Below are 21112 nucleotides of genomic sequence, written 5' to 3'. Positions count from 1 at the left end.
TATCCTGCTGCACAGAGTAATATGTAAGATACTATGATGGAGCGGTCACCTAGATACCCCTTTATATACACTAACCTGCTGCACAGAGTAATATGTAGGATACTATGATGGAGCTGTCACCTAGATACCCCTTTATATACACTAACCTGATGCACAGAGTAATATGTAAGATACTATGATGGAGCCGTCACCTAGATACCCCTTTATATATACTAACCTGCTGCACATAGTAATATGTAAGATACTATGATGGAGCTGTCACCTAGATACCCCTTTATATACACTAACCTGCTGCACAGAGTAATATGTAAGATACTATGATGGAGCTGTCACCTAGATACCCCTTTATATATACTAACCTGCTGCACAGAGTGATATGTAAGATACTATGATGGTGCTGACACCTAGATATCCCTTTATATACACTAACCTGCTGCACAGAGTAATATGTAGGATACTATGATGGAGCTGTCACCTAGATACCCCTTTATATACACTAACCTGATGCACAGTGTAATATGTAGGATACTATGATGGAGCTGTCACCTAGATACCCCTTTATATACACTAACCTGATGCACAGAGTAATATTTTACTTACCCAGTAATTAACCCCTCCCTCATGCACCTGGGAAATGCTACTGAACTAATTGAGCATCTACCACTATCTGTATGTATGTTGTTAGAGGCAGAAGGGAGCCCATATTAGGAGGAGATGTGGGTCCTGATATGCCACATGGAGTAGTCCGGGGTTGCTCCAAGGTAGGTAGCTCTTAGTTTGGATATATCAAGTAAGGAGCCATTATCATGTGGCTCCTTGCTGGTTAATCGTAGACCCAATTTAGGGTAACGGTGATGTGGGGTGCGGTGCTCCTGGACTGGATGGGCTGGGTGGCTTTTTAGTGCGGCATGCCCTTACATTCTATTAACACCTTTCCCTCACTAACACTATCTCTATCCTATTTTAATTACATTCATTTATCTCTCCCTTTTATATAGCTTCGGCTTCCTTTCACTAATTATTAACACTTAGTATATCACTGGCATGCCGCACTGGGCTTCCCAGCTTATGATGTTTTTTTGGGGTGCCGCAACCTGCACCTAGATATAGCGCTAGGGACCCCCAATATACAGAGAAGCCTTGACGCGGCTTGGGGGCATAGCATACACCTGCGCAGGTATATGTAACCAATATCTCTGAATTCTATTATCATGTAGTGTTCTAGATTGGTTACTAGCATTGCTCAGTGTGCTGAGGGAAAAAATGTCTTGTTTTACTTACCCAGTAATTAACCCCTCCCTCATGCACCTGGGAAATGCTACTGAACTAATTGAGCATCTACCACTATCTGTATGCACAGAGTAATATGTAAGATACTATGATGGAGCTGTCACCTAGATACCCCTTTATATACACTAACCTGATGCACAAAGTATTATGTAGAATAGACAATGTAGGATGAACTACAGCACCAGGACTTATTTGTATCTGATTTAAATAACCACTATGGTTTGATTGTAGTAAGAATATCAGACCTTTCTAGGGGTGCAGCCTCAGACAAATATAATCCAAAGGTAAATAAAAGAACAGAGTCTGTATATGGTGCACTAGTATAGAACAATACTAACATATAACTTATTTATTTAATGTAAAATAGTTTGCTAGTACATGAACGAATATACTAACAGTAAGGAACGTGCATTAGAAAAGAAAAGTGATGTAGAAACACAGAATATGATGGCAGACAAGAACCACTTGGCCCATCTAGTCTGCCCCTTTTTTAAACATGTTACCTGAAACCATATTTGATCCTTATTTCTGTGTAAGGATATCAATATGCCTATCCCAAGCATGTTTACATTGTACTACTATATTTGCCTCTACCACCTCTGATGGGAGGCTATTCCACTTATCTACTACTCTTTCTGTGAAGTAATTCTTCCTCAGATTTCCCCTGAATCTTCCTCCCTCTAATTTCAGTGCATTTCCTCATGTTCTGCTGCTCCTCTTCCTGTGAGGAATGTCTCCCACCTGTACCTTCCTCCCCCTAGTGTCAGTGCATGTCCCCGTGTTCTGTTGCTCCTCTTCCTGTGACTAATGTCTCCCACCTGTACCTTCCTCCCCCTAGTGTCAGTGCATGTCCCCGTGTTCTGTTGCTCCTCTTCCTGTGACTAATGTCTCCCACCTGTACCTTCCTCCCTCTAGTGTCAGTGCATGTCCTCGTGTTCTGCTGCTCCTCTTCCTGTGAAGAATGTCTCCCACCTGTACCTTCCTCCCCCTAGTGTCAGTGCATGTCCCCGTGTTCTGCTGCTCCTCTTCCTGTGAGGAATGTCTCCCACCTGTACCTTCCTCCCTCTAGTGTCAGTGCATGTCCTCGTGTTCTGCTGCTCCTCTTCCTGTGAAGAATGTCTCCCACCTGTACCTTCCTACCCCTAGTGTCAGTGCATGTCCTCGTGTTCTGCTGCTCCTCTTCCTGTGAAGAATGTCTCCCACCTGTACCTTCCTCCCTCTAGTGTCAGTGCATGTCCCCGTGTTCTGCTGCTCCTCTTCCTGTGAGGAATGTCTCCCACCTGTACCTTCCTCCCTCTAGTGTCAGTGCATGTCCCCGTGTTCTGGTGCTCCTCTTCCTGTGAGGAATGTCTCCCACCTGTACCTTCCTCCCTCTAGTGTCAGTGCATGTCCCCGTGTTCTGCTGCTCCTCTTCCTGTGAGGAATGTCTCCCACCTGTACCTTCCTCCCTCTAGTGTCAGTGCATGTACCCGTGTTCTGCTGCTAATCTTCCTGTGTCGAATGTCTCCCACCTGTACCTTCCTCCCCCTAGTGTCAGTGCATGTCCCGCCTTCTGCTGCTCCTCTTCCTGTGACGAATGTCTCCCACCTGTACCTTCCTCCCCCTAGTGTCAGTGCATGTCCCCGTGTTCTGCTGCTCCTCTTCCTGTGAGGAATGTCTCCCACCCAGGGGCTGGCTGGCAACTTTTAGCCAAAGGGGCAAGTCCAGAGCACTGGCCCATACCCCCCATCATTCTGGAACCTGAATGCTTGTGCGCGCCGGTGGCGAGCAGAAAAATTAGGCGTGTGGCCTATCATAAGGGGCGTGGCCTGTACCTTGATTGGATTGTGTACCTGCAGATTGCACATTGTGATGCTAATTACACATTATGCCGCACACCTTGATGCCCATACTGTGATGGCAATTACCCAATGCTCCCCACACTGTAATGCCCATTACGCCCCATACCATGATGCCCATTACACCGCACAATGTGATGTCCACAGTGCCAGATTTGCCCCCACAGTGCCAGATATTCCGCCAGTGCCAAATACACATATGCCCCCACAGTGCCAGATATGCCCCCACAGTGCCAGAGACACATATGCCCCCACAGTGCCAGAGACACATATGCCCCCACAGTGCCAGATATTCCCCCCACAGTGCCAGATACACATATGCCCCCACAGTGCCAGATATGCCCCCACAGTGCCAGAGACACATATGCCCCCACAGTGCCAGAGACACATATGCCTCCACAGTGCCAGAGACACATATGCCCCCACAGTGCCAGAGACACATATGCTCCCACAGTGCCAGATATTCCCATCACAGTGCCAGATACACATATGCCCCCATATTGCCAGATATGCCCCCACAGTGCCAGAGACACATATGCCCCCACAGTGCCAGATACACATATGCCCCCACAGTGCCAGAGATGCGCTCACAGTGCCAGAGATGCGCTCACAGTGCCAGAGATGCCCCCACAGTGCCAGAGACACATATGCCCCCACAGTGCCAGAGATGCCCCCACAGTGCCAGAGACACACATGCCCCCACAGTGCCAGAGACACACATGCCCCCACAGTGCCAGAGACGACACACATGCCCCCACAGTGCCAGAGACGACACACATGCCCCCACAGTGCCAGAGACGACACACATGCCCCCACATTGCCAGAGGAGACACACATGCCCCCACAGTGCCAGAGGAGACACACATGCCCCCACCAGCAACTCACCATTGTTGCTGGGCTGGGGGGTCCGGGACAGACAGCCCTCCTGCTCCCCCAGGCCGTTTAGCCAGTCACTGGCTGCTGGCAGCGCTGGATCACCATCCACCTTCTCCAGGCCGCCCTCCTGCGCTGGCGGCGGCTTCCAGAGCACGGCCGCAGCTACAGGAAGATGGCCGCCGGCCTCCTGCACTGAGGACATGTCCTCAGTGCAGGGAGCCGGCGGCCATTTTCCTGTAGCCGCGGCCGTGATCTGGAAGCCGCGGCCAGCGCCTGGAGGAGGTGGATGGTGATCAGCGTGGCCCGCAGCCAGTGGCTGGCTAAGCGGCCCTGGGGGCACATGGCACCCTGCCCCCCCGGCCCAGCCCGCCCCTGCTCCCACCTGTACCTTCCTCCCTCTAGTGTCAGTGCATGTCCCTGTGTTCTGCTGCTCCTCTTCCTGTGAGGAATGTCTCCCACCTGTACCTTCCTCCCCCTAGTGTCAGTGCATGTCCTCGTGTTCTGCTGCTCCTCTTCCTGTGAAGAATGTCTCCCACCTGTACCTTCCTCCCTCTAGTGTCAGTGCATGTCCCTGTGTTCTGCTGCTCCGCTTCCTGTGACGAATGTCTCCCACCTGTACCTTCCTCCCCCTAGTGTCAGTGCATGTCCTCGTGTTCTGCTGCTCCTCTTCCTGTGAAGAATGTCTCCCACCTGTACCTTCCTCCCCCTATTGTCAGTGCGTGTCCTCGTGTTCTGCTGCTCCGCTTCCTGTGACGAATGTCTCCCACCTGTACCTTCCTCCCTCTAGTGTCAGTGCATGTCCCCGTGTTCTGCTGCTCCTCTTCCTGTGAAGAATGTCTCCCACCTGTACCTTCCTCCCCCTAGTGTCAGTGCATGTCCTCGTGTTCTGCTGCTCCTCTTCCTGTGAAGAATGTCTCCCACCTGTACCTTCCTCCCTCTAGTTTCAGTGCATGTCCTCGTGTTCTGTTGCTCCTCTTCCTGTGAAGAATGTCTCCCACCTGTACCTTGTTAAAGCCCTTGATATATTTGAAAGTTTCTATCATGTCCCCCCATTTCCCTTCTCTGCTCTAAAGTATACATATTAAGATCTTTTAGTCTTTCCTGGTACGTTTTGTGATGTAGGCCATGCACCATTTTAGTTGCCCTTCTTTGTACAGTCTCTAATGTATTTATATCCTTCTGGAGATATGGCCTCCAGAACTGAACACAGTATTCCAGATGAGGCCGTACCAATGACCAATAAAGTGGCAGTAAAGTAAAGGCTGTGGTGTGTCAGTGTCATGTGTGTGTGTGTTGTCTAAATTACTTGTTTGGTTTTTTTTTTATTAAAAAATGTTCTACATTGAATGTTAAACAATGTTAATGTTCCTATTTAAAAGTGGCTCACCATTGGATCTGCTACTAGCGCTAGGGCTGTTAAACCTGACTAGACGTTGGACCTGAAAGGGTTAAAATGTCACAGATTGAGTTTATCGAGGGGTCTCAATTATATCTGCAATATTATATTAGAGTCCACTCATCTGTACACAATAGGGTGCCTCAACAATTATAATGTGGCCTTTTAATAGGTGTCTAGAACATTAGGAATATGATCACAGTGTTCTGCAATCTGGGACACAGATATATATTACACCAAAGTGGTACTTCTCAATGGAGTTATAACTATTATGTATAGATCTGTAAACTACTGATGTTCCTGCAGTTCACTCTCTGACAAGTTCCTTACTAGATGGACAAAACCATGTGCACTGCAGGGGGCAGATTTAACTTGTGCAGAGAGAATTCGATTTGGGTGGGGGTTTTCTTCAAAGTGAGATCTATATTGTGGTGTAAAAATAAAGCAGTCAGTATTTATCCTGCACAGAAACAAAATAACTCACCCAAATCAAAAATTCTCTCTGCACATTTTACATCTGCCCCCCTGCAGTGCACATGGTTTTGTCCATCTAAGAAGGAACTTGTCGGAAAGAGTGAACCAAAATAACCCCCGAAGTGTAGATCAGAGGACTGTGCGTGAATACTTTATTTCTTTTTGGTAGACTGAACACTGGGGAAGCGTTCTCTATATAATGTGTCCGTCTGCTCCTCGCTTGGGTGATAAATGCTGTTGGTTACACCTTGCATACAGATTGTATGTATGTATGTATGTATGTATGTATGTGCATAGCTCCGGAATGCCTGCTGCAATTTATACCAAACTTGGTACACCTGTGACTTACAATCTGGGAACAAACACTGTGGGGGTAACACACCCCTGTGGGTGAGGCAGCAGCACAGAGTATATCAGGAGATGAGTGATGTGTCAGTGAGGACAGGGCTGCTTGTGACAGGAACAGTGACATGATGTGAGGAGGGGAATGGGGGCAGCAGGAAGCCACAGACTGAGAGTTATATAGTGGGAAGAGCAGACTTCCCAGCAGTACAGAGTGTATCAGGAGATGAGTGATGTGTCAGAGAGGACAGGGCTGCTTGTGACAGGGGCAGTGACATGATGTGAGGAGGGGAATGGGGGACAGCAGGAAGCCACAGACTGATAGTGATATAGTGGGAGGAGCAGGGTCCCCATCACCACAGAGTATATCAGGAGATGAGTGATATGTCAGTGAGGACAGGGCTGCATGTGACAGGAGCAGTGACATGATGTGAGGAGGGGAATGGAGGCAGCAGGAAGCCACAGACTGAGAGTTATATACTGGTAGGAGCAGGGTCCCCAGCAGCACAGAGTATATCAGGAGATGAGTGATATGTCACTGAGGACAGGGCTGCATGTGACAGGAACAGTGACATGATGTGAGGAGGGGAATGGAGGCAGCAGGAAGCCACAGACTGATAGTGATATAGTGGGAGGAGCAGGGTCCCCAGCAGCACAGAGTATATCAGGAGATGAGTGATGTGTCCGTGAGGACAGGGCTGCATGTGACAGGGACAGTGACATGATGTGAGGAGGGGAATGGAGGCAGCAGGAAGCCACAGACTGAGAGTTATATAGTGGGAGGAGCAGGGTCCCCAGCAGCACAGAGTATATCAGGAGATGAGTGATGTGTCCGTGAGGACAGGGCTGCATGTGACAGGGACAGTGACATGATGTGAGGAGGGGAATGGAGGCAGCAGGAAGCCACAGACTGAGAGTTATATACTGGTAGGAGCAGGGTCCCCAGCAGCACAGAGTATATCAGGAGATGAGTGATATGTCAGTGAAGACAGGGCTGCATGTGACAGGGGCAGTGACATGATGTGAGGAGGGGAATGGAGGCAGCAGGAAGCCACAGACTGATAGTGATATAGTGGGAGGAGCAGGGTCCCCAGCAGCACAGAGTATATCAGGAGATGAGTGATGTGTCCGTGAGGACAGGGCTGCATGTGACAGGGACAGTGACATGATGTGAGGAGGGGAATGGGGGCAGCAGGAAGCCACAGACTGAGAGTTATATAGTGGGAGGAGAAGGGACCCCAGCAGCACAGAGTATATCAGGAGATGAGTGATGTGTCAGTGAGGACAGGTCTGCTTGTGACAGGAACAGTGACATGATGTGAGGAGGGGAATGGAGGCAGCAGGAATCCACAGACTGAGTTATATAGTGAGAGGAGCAGGGTCCCCAGCAGCACAGAGTATATCAGGAGATGTGTCATTGAGGACAGGGCTGCATGTGACAGGAACAGTGACAGGATGTGAGGAGGGGAATGGGGGCAGCAGGAAGCCACAGACTGAGAGTTATATAGTGGGAGGAGCAGGGTCCCCAGCAGCACAGAGTATATAAGGAGATGAGTGATGTGTCAGTGAAGACAGGGCTGCATGTGACAGGAACATGATGTAATGAGGGGAATGGAGGTAGCACAAAACCACAGAGTTATATAGTGGCAGTAACAGGGTCCCCCAGCAGCACAGAGTACATCAGGAGATGCATAATGTTCTGCGCTATATAAGAAACTGTAAATAAATATAGGATTTCATAGGTGCACTGACATGATGTGAGGAGGGGAAAGGAGACCACAGGAAGCTACAGACAGATTTGTATACTAGAAAGAGCAGGGTCCCTTGGGACCCCAAAAAGCGGTCCAGCCACTATATAAAGTTAGTTATAAATATATATTGTGATATTTCCACATACAATTTATTGAATACGTATTGTCTTGTTTAGCACATTGTTTGCATCTGATCTAAATACAACCTTTTTTTAGAGTTTATTCTTAATAAAAGTTAAGTCTTATCTCACCCATATATCATCTCTTCACATAAACTATACTATCGTTATCATCAAGTGTGCCCCAAAAACCCGTCTGCATGTTCCCTTTTTGGTCTTTCTTATGACCACCCCCCTCTTGTTGTCTCACAGTTTAAATACTGAACATCCTTTGGGAGCACCACCAGCCAAACACTGCTATGATATATTCTTGTCAAGCAGTAACCACGCTGGTTTTGTCTATCTAATACCCTTGTACAATTATTACTTAATGTATATTTCAAACCAGTGCCAATCCCTCTCTCTAAATCCACTATATAAAGTGGGTCAGGGAAGCAAGATATGACATAGTATAGAGGGGGTAGAGGACAAGGGGTTTAACAACAAATGTGGTCAGATTGTGGCTCTATAGGGGCCCCTCCACTCCTCTCTCCTGCGTCTCATTCACCACCCGAGCCTGCCTCTCAACGCACTAACATCAGTATTCCTGCACAGTTCAGGTCTGTCTGGTTTGGTTACATGACCTGCTCCTTCACTTTCAGTTCAGGTCTGCCTGGTTCGGTTACATGACCTGCTCCTTCACTTTCAGTTCAGGTCTGCCCGGTTCGGTTACATGACCTGCTCCTTCACTTTCAGTTCAGGTCTGCCCGGTTCGGTTACATGACCTGCTCCTTCACTTTCAGTTCAGGTCTGCCCGGTTCGGTTACATGACCTGCTCCTTCACTTTCAGTTCAGGTCTGCCCGGTTCGGTTACATGACCTGCTCCTTCGCTTTCAGTTCAGGTCTGCCCGGTTCGGTTACATGACCTGCTCCTTCGCTTTCAGTTCAGGTCTGCCCGGTTCGGTTACATGACCTGCTGCTTCGCTTTCAGTTCAGGTCTGCCCGGTTCGGTTACATGACCTGCTCCTTCGCTTTCAGTTCAGGTCTGCCCGGTTCGGTTACATGACCTGCTCCTTCACTTTCAGTTCAGGTCTGCCCGGTTCGGTTACATGACCTGCTCCTTCACTTTCAGTTCAGGTCTGCCCGGTTCGGTTACATGACCTGCTCCTTCACTTTCAGTTCAGGTCTGCCCGGTTCGGTTACATGACCTGCTCCTTCACTTTCAGTTCAGGTCTGCCCGGTTCGGTTACATGACCTGCTCCTTCACTTTCAGTTCAGGTCTGCCCGGTTCGGTTACATGACCTGCTCCTTCACTTTCAGTTCAGGTCTGCCCGGTTCGGTTACATGACCTGCTCCTTCACTTTCAGTTCAGGTCTGCCCGGTTCGGTTACATGACCTGCTCCTTCACTTTCAGTTCAGGTCTGCCTGGATTGGTAAAACAAGCTGCTGTGTTCTGTGCACAGACATTCTCATTGTGCTACTGTACTAAAAAAAAACAGTTTTCTGTTTTATTTGTGAGGTTACCAACGTAACTGAACGAACAAGTATTATTCTAATTTATAAGTCAGAGGATTCCTGCACCAAGTTGCAGGTCCAGATGGGAAGCTATATAATACATAAGTGCGTAGTTTAGGGATGAAAGAAAAGGATTTGTCTCGGTGCGGTGCACCAACAAGAGAAAATGACAATAATTAGTAGCAATTAATGAGTCATTTTAAAAACAAGCGAAATATTAATAAAACACATATAAGACAAACAAGAGAGAGTGGTGCGTGTGTAAAACAGCACGTGTGGGAGAACCGTGTGTGGGATCATTTCCCTTTTAATAGTAAGAATGTTCCGTGTGCGGGCTCACTATGCGTGTGTGTTTCTCCCATACATGTCTTACATGTTCAGCGAACCTTACTCTCAGCCCTTATAAGGACTGCATTCCTAACTTGGTACCGCTCTTCCTGCCTCGTACCTTTCTGGAGAGCCGCCTTAATGCTTCTATACAGTGTGTAACCTCACACACACTGTTACACAGGGAGCAGATACCATTAACCATATCCATACATCCCTTGGATCAGACTGTATTATATATAGTTACATAGCATTGGTAGCTCGGACCACACCGAGCTCTACCTCACTAATTCATTCCAATGATGATACTTACTAACTAACATACTCTGAACGTATTTAAGCGGTGGCGTTACATTATTGGGACACAGATTGGTATTGGCAACTCAATATACACTGAGCTCTGCCCCGGGGTGGATTGGCCTGCCAGGAAACCGGGTATTTTCCCAGTGGGCGGGCTCATTTAAGTTAAAATGCGGCCGCTCACCCTCCCTGCTGGGCCGTGAACCACCATCTACGCAGTTAACGGGTGCAGCTGCAGCACTATGTCCTCACTAAACATGGCTGCGGGAGCGCTGGTGTGCATGTACACAGCTTCTCCCGTGGTACTCAGAGGAAGGATGATTACGGATGGCAGCTGCTGACGTGATCCCCCAGCAGGAAGCAGGCAGCGCACAGGACTGGGGATACATCTGGTGTGTATATATATATATATATATATATACGCCACCGTATACGGATGGGTCTCGTGTGTGTGTGTATATATATATATATATATATATATATATATATATATATATATATATATATACACGCCACCGTATACGGATGGGTCTCGTGTGTGTATATACACACACACACACATATACATATGTACATACACCACCCTGTATACTCCCTCCCTGCTTCCTCTGCCACCCTGCTTCCCCGCTCCCTACCTTAATCCACCACCCGACATACTATGCCACTCTGTGTCTCCCCTCTGTCACCCCACATCCTACGCCACCCTGCATCCCCCCTCCCTGTATCCTCTTCCACCATGCAACCTACGCTAGTCTGTGTCTCCCCTCCCTGCATCCACCATTACTTTGGGACTCTCATCCCTGCATCCTTCTACCACCCTGCATCTACTTTGCACTACTTTGCTGCACATTTTAAGGCAGAATCTTAAATTGCACTTTATTATTGAGTGATCCAGTGTTTTATTGTATCTTTGGGGGTTATTCTGCTTGGTGCGGTGGGACCATACGTGGTCGGATCGTGTCTTTTTTCAATCTGCGCATGCGTAGCTTTCGCTATGCGCATGTGTGGCGACCTCACACCACTCACGGACGGGTCTCTTTGTGCGAAAAAACCTGTCCGCAAGAGTACGGTCATTGCGGGCGGTATGGGGTCGTTTTTAGGGGAGCGGTCGGAATAATGAGGAAAACTGGGCGTAAACATGGGCGTACACGGTGGTGTGCACCAAAAATGTACGGTGCTGCAATCGCTCGATCGGTGAACGATGCATTTTGGGCCAAAAGCAGGCGGACGCAAAGATAACTCCATACCACCTCTAGAGATACCGTATGAAAGCGGACGCCTGGGTCTGCTATTTAACGCTGATTACTACTCAAACACATACACCTGAATGTAATAAGCAATGCTGCAGGCAATTAAGTGAAAACAATAATTTCACTACCTGCAAGCCACACACAGCACTCAAACACATTGGAAGCTTATCTTTCTATACTTCTCTACATGTAAAGGTTTGTTTCATTTTAGGTAAGATTCATTCGAAGACCTGCTTATATATGTCAAGGTACTTATTTTATAACCATCTACACCCATTCAGAAAGTGTTTTTATATACTTTAAAAAGAAGGACACTCAATTCACAGGAGTCGCCATGTGTCAACTTTTTCACTGCAACACAAAAAATACCAGTTTTTTATTAGGAAAAAGACACATAAACCACTTCTAAGAGCAACAATGATGTTTTTGGACTCAATTTCTACTTGCACTGTGGCGTACGCTCAGATAATCGGAAGGTGTCGGTGGGGAAACGGACGAGAACCGTCCGTATACGGTGGCGTACGCTCTTAGTACGCCAGGTATCGGTGTCTAAGAGGTGATCCGTCCGTATACGGTGGCGTACGCTCTGTTGTACGCCAGTTATCGGTGGCTAAGAGGAGACCCGTCCGTGTACGGTGGCGTACGCTCTGTTGTACGCCAGTTATCGGTGGCTAAGAGGAGACCCGGCCACTCCCCTTTGTCAGTGTTTGTGACCGTCCCTGTGCGGCTGTTCTGTGGGCGGACTTACGCTCACCGTCTGCGTACGCGAAACGCACGGTGTGACGGACCGTACGTACGTTTCACCGCACCAAACAGAATAAGGCCCTATATGTATGTTAGTAAAAATATTATTTATTATGCCTTTCACAGAAACAGTCCCCCCCCCCCCCCCCCGTCTAGGAGCCGCCCGGCTGTCCTGCAAGACATTGCAGCAGAGTTGCCTAGCAACGGCATAAACAACCTGCGTCTGACACCGGCAGGGAGATCGAACACCACCCCCCTTACTTCTGCTCAGCCCAGAAGCATAAGGGACTGCCTGGATGCTGGGACTGTGATGCTGGGACTGTGAGTAAGCACCTGTTTATTATATTTATACAGTATATGGTTTTAGTCAGGCTTTTTTCCTCTGTACACCTTGAAAAAGGGGTTTGCATACCCCGAAACGTCTTTTTTTTAGTTAATACACCTTTGCACTATTTAACCTGTGCAGTGCCGCTGCCTGTTTTGTTATCGATTTCTATCAATGCCACCGGAAGGCACCCACGACAGTTGTTAATTGAGAGTTAATTGAGAGTGCCGAACTGAACACACACACACACATATATATATATATATAGTCCAGAAATCCACTAATGGAAATGAGCACTCGCCTCCAAGTTTTTAAGATAAAAAACTTTTCATTTATTCATCAACAGAAAAAAGATTTTTAGGTTTTACACATACCAAGTGAGTTGTCAGTTTTTCCAAAAACTGTCCCAACGTTTCGATCCCAATCCGGGATCTTTATCAAGGGGAAGTCACCAAGATATCACAGCCTTTGAAGGGAAAAAACAGAGTCAGCAGTCCAGAGGTCCTTCTGCTACAGTGAGCAGAGACCTACTGAGTAGCCGCCCTGTCCCGGGTTTATATGCACAAGTTAATTGACAATCACTAATGGAAACCTCCTCCCCGCGCCGACAGGTGTATTAGCTGTTGAATCAGGGGCGCTTCCTGCCTGTGACCCGCATGCTCCACCCAGCCCTGTGGCTGGTGGAACGCATGCCGTGTCACTTCATTTTTCAGTGCTGCGATAGGTGCTGGGCTCCGGCTAGGGGCGGTGTTAGCAGTCCGTGCTGACGGACTGCTAACTAAGTGAGGCTGTCAGATCCTTAACGTGCGGGTGTCTATACACAAATAGCGTGTTTAACGCCAGGTGATGCGGGGTCTCTGTGACCCTCAGTGTCTTACTAAGCAGCGGTGGTCAAACTGCTGGTGCCGTGGAGTGATGTGGGGTTAGTGTGACCCTGGGTGTCATATTTATGCGGCGGTGTTCAAACTGGTGGTGCCGTTCGTACCAACTTCTAAGTGAAAAAACGAGGTGCGCTAAAGTGGTGAGAGATAAAGGTGTGCTAAGTGCAAAACAAACTGTGGGGAAATTGGGAACCGTGGTTTATTATCCACAACCAAGGGTGTATAATGAAGGTGTGTGTTATATACATGTGTGACAGCCCGAAAGTGGAGGAAATTATGTCATTGGTACAAATGTATAATGCATGAAGCCATCACTGCTATCATGTATTTGTGCAAGACCGGGACCTAGGCATGCACACATCTGTGTCCACTAGAGTGCTAGATCGGCAAAGCCGTGCAATTTCTGATGATAATTTCTCATGCCCAATATAGACATAGAGCATCATAGTCAGAGACACCCTAACGTGTCATCGTGCTATAGATCCGTAAACCATTGTGAAGAAATTAAATTTACATAAACAATCGATACAACAATTGGGTGGGGGAATCGATGTCCCATCCTATGGATGGATGTCCCATCCTCGTATAATATCATAATATCATATTGTCCACAGTCCAAGTATGGATCGTCCACTGGAATTCCATAAGTCACTCTGTGTTCAAGGTCGTACTCTTGGCTCAAGACCCCCTGGACGTCCATATGGTCCAGGTAAAGGTCATATTCATCACCTGAGTATCATCTTGTCTCCATCATTCTGCTGGCTTCCACGCGTCGGTTTACTCCTATATTGCTCATATCGCCTTTATGGGGATTGCACACTCCTGGCTCTGGCCCTCTGGTCCCCTGAATTCGGCCAGTGTCGGGCATTATTCATCGCCTAAGTGTGCTTACCCCTGCGTCTCCTCCCGTGCTTTCATCTCAGGAAGTTGGACAATGGGTTGTTCTCATTCATCCCCTTCGGGGCAAGTGTGTCCAGAACATGGATCCATCTACTTTCTGCTTTTTTCAGGAGGAGTGCTCGGTCCCCTCCCCTCGGGGGTGGTGGGATCCAGTCGATCAGTCGGCACCGTAGTGTGGTGGTTTGATGTCCTGCCTGCAGGAAATGTCTGGGTACAGGTTGCTCGGCTTTTTTGGTCTCAATAGCCACTCGTATTGCATACCTGTGGTTTGCCATCCTCTCCCTGAACTTCCTTGTGGTCATGCCCACATAGGCTAAGCCACAAGGACAGTTCAGGAGATAGATGACATGGTCCAGTTGGCAGTGTAGCCTATGTCTTATCTTTATAGGACGTCCTGTATGGGGATGCGGGAATGTCGGTCCCGTGTTCATGCTGCTGCATGTGATGCAGCCAGTGCATTTAAAGCAACCCATTTTTTTGGTGTTGAGCCATGTCGACTGTGTCGGTTCGCTGGGGTGAATCATGGGACGCATTAAAATTTGTTTCAAGTTGGGTCCTTTTCTGTAAGCCATCATCGGTGGGCCGGTTTTCTGCAGTTTCAGGTTCCTGTCGCTGGCAGCAATGGGCCAGTGTTGATGGAGACTCAGTCTGGTCCGGTGTGCGACATTATCAAACGTGCTGACATAGATCATCCTGTCCTTCTTTTCTTTGATGCTTGCAGCAGTCGGTTTCTGTGAGTTCCGGTAGGCCTTCTGTCGGCATCTAGTGATGGTTTTGTTTGAGTAACCCCTCTCTTTAAATTTCTCTGCCATTTCATCCAATTGTATCTCCATTGTTGCGGGTTCTGTGTTGTTGCGTATCACTCTCATGAATTGGGACACAGGTAAGTTCTCTTTCAAGTTTGGTGGATGTTGGCTGGAGCTGAGTAGGAGGGTGTTACGGTCGGTACTCTTGTGGAATAAGCTGGTGTTAAACCTGTTGCCATCGTGGGTGATGTTAATGTCCAGAAAGTGAATTGAAGCTTCTTCGACTTGGTATGTAAACCTAATGGGGTGCTGTTTCTGATTCAGGGTGTCAACCATTCCAATGAACTCTGCTCGGGTCCCTGTCCAAATAATGAAGATGTCATCGATGAAGCGCTTGTACAGTTTCATTTTAAGTCGGGAAGATGTGTGTTGTCTCGTAATCTATCATGTACAGTCCTGCATAGGACGGGGCAAGGTTCGATCCCATTGCTGTTCCCGCTTGTTGTACATAATAGGCATCCAGGTACAGAAAATGGTTGCATTTGAGCACCAGCTCCGCCAGTTCGGTTAGAAATGCAGTAGGTGGTTCTCTTAGGGTTCTCCTCTGCAGTGCTTCTTCCAGTGTCCTCAGGCCATCATCATGGGGGATCACCGTGTATAAGGAGTTTACATCCATTGTTGCTAGAAGAATCCTTTCACCTCTGATGTCTATTTCAAGTAATCTGTCCATGAAGTCTGCAGTGTCACGAATGTAACTATCGCCCTGTCGGACCAGTGGTTGTAGAAATGAGTCGACATATTTGGCTAGTGGCTGGAGAAGGGATCCACGAGCAGAGATTATCGGCCTACCGGGTGGCCGAGTGCGGGACTTATGTATTTTAGGGAGGGTGTATATAATGGGGCAGACCGGGTGCTCAACCATGAGGAATTCGAGGGTCTCTTTGCTGATCCATCCTGCCATAGTGGCTGTCAAAATATATATAGATGCTGGGTGATGGCGACACTCGTAGGAATAAGGAGACCAGACAACTGGATTATAACCAACGTTTCAAGGCTGGTGCAGCCTCTTTATCAAGGTGCAGCAAGACAAAGGTAAGAACAAACACCACATACCTTTATCCCATTTCCGTTCAACTCAGTGTTGCTTTATTTTTGTCATATTATTTCTTTATTATGCCATAATCACTTTTGTCAAATGAAACACTGTCAGAATCTTGTCACAGAGGGCTTGCCAGTCAGGTTGCCTCTCTGTGTGTTCTGAAGACAGATAGTGCTCCTGTCATTGTACTTTCTAGCTAGCATTAGCCCATTGCCCCCAGTACATCTCTGATGCATGGGGGGCCTTCATCTGGCAGAAGTACTGGTGTTTCCCAGATTTGCAGTGATTTTATTCTAATTCACGGCGGCAAGATTTGAAGTTGTCAGTTGGCTGCTGCATTTCCCACCCTAGGCTTATACTTGGGTCAATGATTTTTCCCAGGTTTTTGGGGTAAAATTAGGTGCCTCGGCTTATATTCGGGTCGACTTATACTCGAGCATTTACGGTAAATATATAGATACAGAAGTACCAACACACTCGCCATTCCTAGGCAAACAGCACCCACTTTCCAGGGTGGGGTGCGGTGGCCTGTGACCACACACTCTAGTAAATACAAGCACAGGGGGCCCAGCACTTACTACAACAAACTAATGCTGCTTTCACACCGCAAAACCTGCTTAGACCAGGTATTTAAAACGGTTTTTAAAACTGGTCAGAGCAAGTTTAACCCCTTTCACACCGCATTTAAATACCTGGCCTAAAGCAGGTTTGCGGTGTGAAAGCACTACGGAAAAGCGGTACCACGGGCAGAAGTTCATTGCAGCCCCCCCCGACAGCCACCTTTCCCACCACCTGCCCGGACAGCCCCAATACCCACAGCTGGGCGCCACGGACCTGGAAACACAACAGCGTGCCGTTAATGCTGCTGTGTGCGGGTCGCGGTGCCGGAGATGGGGGACCAGCAGGACGTGTACTCCGCCTGCAGCGAGGATGTACAGGACGGAGTGAGGAGAATGGCAGCGGGGGCGCTACAGCTGGAGCCCGTGTCTGGGTGCTGTGACCGCAGTGCCGGACTCGCAGAGAGTGAGCCCCTCTGCCTGCGGCCTGAACATTCCTGTGTCCCCCCCTCCTGTCCCGGCTCCTGCCAGCACCTCGGTCCAAGTCCCGGCTCTTGCCAGCACCTCGGTCCATGTCCCGGCTCCTGCCAGCACCTCGGTCCATGAACGGGATCGGGGCCACCGCCGGCTCCCTCCTCACCTGAGCAGCGGGAGGATGCCAACCCCTCACCCGGAGCCACAGGTCTCCTGCAGCAGCAACTCCCACCAGCAGTCCCTGCAGACAGGAGCTTGACCACCGGAGGAAGGGTCTGGCGTTCCTGGATGAGCTGCGGCAGTTCCATTTGAGAACTGGGTGAGTGCTGCAGGGGAAGATGGACCTCACTGTCCTGTGTATGTGTGGAAGGAGATCCTGCACATGCACGGGGGATAGCCGGGGTAGGGGTCCGTGCATATCTAATGACAGCAGTGCTCATTAAATATTCACTGCACTGCTGTCATTAGATGTGCACAGAGCGGACCACTATTGGCTGGGTCCTAAATACCGTTTCAGACCCGATTTTGGTGCCAAAATACCGGGTCTGAAATGGGTAGGACCCTGCTTTTTTGCCGTTTCAAAAAACCAGTTTTTTTGGAAACGGTAAAATCTCTCTGGACCTTTCATACCGCATAGATTGCCGTTTTAAAACGGTAAAAAATCGGCAAAATACCGTTTTTTTTGTGCAGTCTGAAAGGGGCATAACTCACCTTAACATTCAAATAATAAATAATGGGGTTTTAGTTCATGAATTGATCAATGCATTTAAGCTTGCAGCCCATCGCCAAGGGACCCCATTTCACTGCAAGTCCTACACTAACAACTGGTTTTCATGGGAACCTGGAAACTGATTGCACATCATAGCTAAAATGAACATGTGTGTTATATATATATATATATATATATATATATATATATATATATATATATATATATATATAATATGGGAGGACGGACGCTTCCTCTGCTATATGGGAGGATGTGATGAGTTTCCTTTCCTAGGCAAGACCTACTGCATGGGGGAGGTGTGAGGCATGCTGCACGGGGGGAGGTGTGAGGCATGCTGCATGGGGGGACAAACACAAAAAGCTGGGTTGACCACAAGAGCCAAATCAGACAAAATCTTTGGCGCAGTTTAAGAAAATCCTAGACTCAAATTCACCTGCTGCAAATTATATATACAGGTTGAGTATCCCGTATCCGAATATCCGTTATCCGAATTATTCTGAAAACCATACTTTCCAGAAAGTGGGAAAAAAATTTGTTTAGCTAAAAACTCACTGGGGACATATGTAACAGCACTACTGAGGACATGATATGTAACTGGCACTGTATATGTGCAAGACAATGATTGCTTGGCATTCAAATTCAATATCTGAGATAGTACACAGATTTTGTTTCATGTTTTGAAACCTTGTTTTTTGAACAAATAAAATATATTTGTGTGTATTTTATGTGGTAATAAAATATATTTGTGTTTATTTTATGTGTTTATACAGCATAAATGCACGATACTTCAAAATACATCATTGAAATATTAAAATATTCCAAAATACGGAATAATCCGTTATCCAAAATTCTCCTGGTCCCGAGCATTTTGGATACGGGATACTCAACCTGTATATATATATATATATATATATATATATATATATATATATATATATATATATATATATATATATATATATATATATATATATATATATATATATATATACGTCTGCCGGTGACGCATGACCAGTAAGAGGAGAAAACAAACAGATGGAATATATTGCGCTGGTGAATTGGGAATAGTAATCATTTTCCTGAGTCCCTATCACGCCTCTCACAGGACACATAGGAAATAGGTAAAAATATGGGAACTTTATCAAATCATGCAAATAATTAAAAACAATCCAAAATAATGAACAAAACATATATAAAAGTACATGAATAATGCAGTTATTTCTTAGGCACATATTACTAGATTGTAAGCTCCTCCGAGCAGGGCCCTCTTCTCTCCTGTTGTCAAAGCCCTCTTCTCTTCACATGTCACTCACAGCTCTCCTATACTCCAACACTCAGTGACCATCTTTGTCCGCATACTCCTCTCCATCATTGGCATCAAGCCTCTAGTTGTATGTTAATTGAGTCCTCACTACTTACATTTAAGCTGTAATGTGTATTGATCTGTGGCGCTCTTTATTTGTACTGTATTTTTGTTATTTATTCAATGTTATGCCAAGTTTTGTCTCCCTGTATTGTTCCTTTGTACGGCGCTGCGAAACACTTGTGGCGCCTTATCAATAAAATTATTATTATTTATAATAATAATAATAATAATAATCTGTAACCAGTGAAGGAAAGCCGGCCCCCTTTATCCTCAAATGGCAATCGCAGGGTTAATAGGCTGCTATCCCAGCTCTAAGGGCCTTATTCTAGTTCATTCTTTCTGACAAAATCCTTCTTAGATGGACAAAACCATGTGCACTGCAGGGGGGCAGATGTAAAATGTGCAGAGAGAATTAGATGTGGGTGAGTTATTTTGTTTCTGTGCAGGGTAAATACTGGCTGCTGTATTTTTACACTGCAATATAAATCTCACTTTGAAGTAAAACCCCACCCAAATCTAATTCTCTCTGCACAAATAACATCTGCCCCACCTGCAGTGCACATGGTTTTGCCCATTTAAGAAGGAATTTGTCAGAACGAATGAACTAGAATAAGGCCCTAAGTTCTGTGATGTAATTAATACATTGCCATTTGCATTGAGAAGTTATAAAGCAAAGTCAGCCTGGTGTAAGTGTTGTGTTTGGCTCTGGTCTGGCAGGGTAGGGGGTAACTGGTTGTTGTAGCAGCAGTAGTTGGTCAGGTCAGTGAGCTTATTACAGCAAGCAGCAGTCAGACGTGTTGTTATTGCAGCTGGGATGGATTAGACATGGAAGCGAGAGCACTGTAATGTATATCAGTCATTTACATGGTGCAGGGTATTGCCTGAGGCTGTAATTACATGCTCACCTGTCCCACTACGGGAGGAATGCAAATGGCCGTGCCCTCCTTGTGCCACGCTCAGGCTGGGCAGGAATATGTGGCAGAGTCTGGCTCCCGTGGATGTCCGTGCTGTGCAGCTGCCGAGCTGGTTGGGGGAGGTGGGAGGCAGACGAAAATCTTCAGTCAGTGTGCTACAAGGCCCAGAGCGCTGGAAGCAGGAAGAGGGGTGGGCGTGGGGGGTGGGGTGTGGAAGCTTTGTCTGCTGTATGGGAGGAAGTGACTTGTTTCCTCTCTTAAGCTGTGTACACACGGTGCAATTTGGTCGCTGAGCAATATTGGCTTAAAATTGCTCAGCAATATATTGCAGAGTGCACCGTTTTCATCAGCGACCAACGATTTTGGCTGAGAATTGCAGTCTCATTCTGTCTCTACCTCATTTTGACTAGAAATCGCTGGTTGCTGGTGCACAGGTGTAGTCAGGTGCTGCACAGGTGTAGTCAGGTGCTGCACAGGTGTAGTCAGGTGCTGCACAGGTGTAGTCAGGTGCTGCACAGGTGTAGTCAGGTGCTGCACAGGAGTAGTCAGGTGCTGCACAGGAGTAGTCAGGTGCTGCACATGTGTAGTCAGGTGCTGCACAGGTGTAGTCAGGTGCTGCACAGTGCATTGTGCACCAGCGACCAGCCATTTTTAGCCATAATCGGAGGAGCATACTCCTGTGACCATGAAGGGCTGGCAGCGGGAGCGTGATCCTGGCGATTTATCTCCCACAGCACAAGAAATCACTGGCAATATGGCCGCTCAGCCCCTAGGGTTACCACCTTTCCCCTTTAATTCCGGACACATATTAATTACACAGGTTCTGTGGCTGGCTGACTTCAAGACTCCATATCACCTGGTTTTAAACTTCCACAGAACCTGTGTAATTAATATGTGTCCGGAATTAAAGGGGAAAGGT

General features: G+C 47.4%; 1 protein-coding gene across 4 annotated transcripts in view; it reads right to left on the bottom strand.

The window, feature by feature from the left end:
- LOC146075945 (uncharacterized) overlaps window positions 1-21112 on the bottom strand; it is a 230165-nt gene that overhangs the window by 15151 nt on the left and 193902 nt on the right. Inside the window, exon 1 of one of the 4 annotated variants that reach the window (XM_083185651.1) lies at window positions 20185-20427. The exons of the other annotated variants lie outside the window; for them this stretch is intronic. The gene's annotated coding sequence lies outside the window, so the exon portion shown is untranslated. Of the gene's footprint in view, window positions 1-20184; window positions 20428-21112 lie in introns of those variants that run through there. 4 annotated transcript variants of the gene reach the window in all.

Source organism: Crinia signifera, chromosome 4 (genome assembly GCF_055691185.1).
Source record: "Crinia signifera chromosome 4, ASM5569118v1, whole genome shotgun sequence".
NCBI classification, from domain to species: Eukaryota; Metazoa; Chordata; class Amphibia; order Anura; family Myobatrachidae; genus Crinia; species Crinia signifera.
The sequence above is the reverse complement of the archived record's forward strand: the minus strand, read 5'-3'. Positions and strand labels throughout refer to the sequence as shown.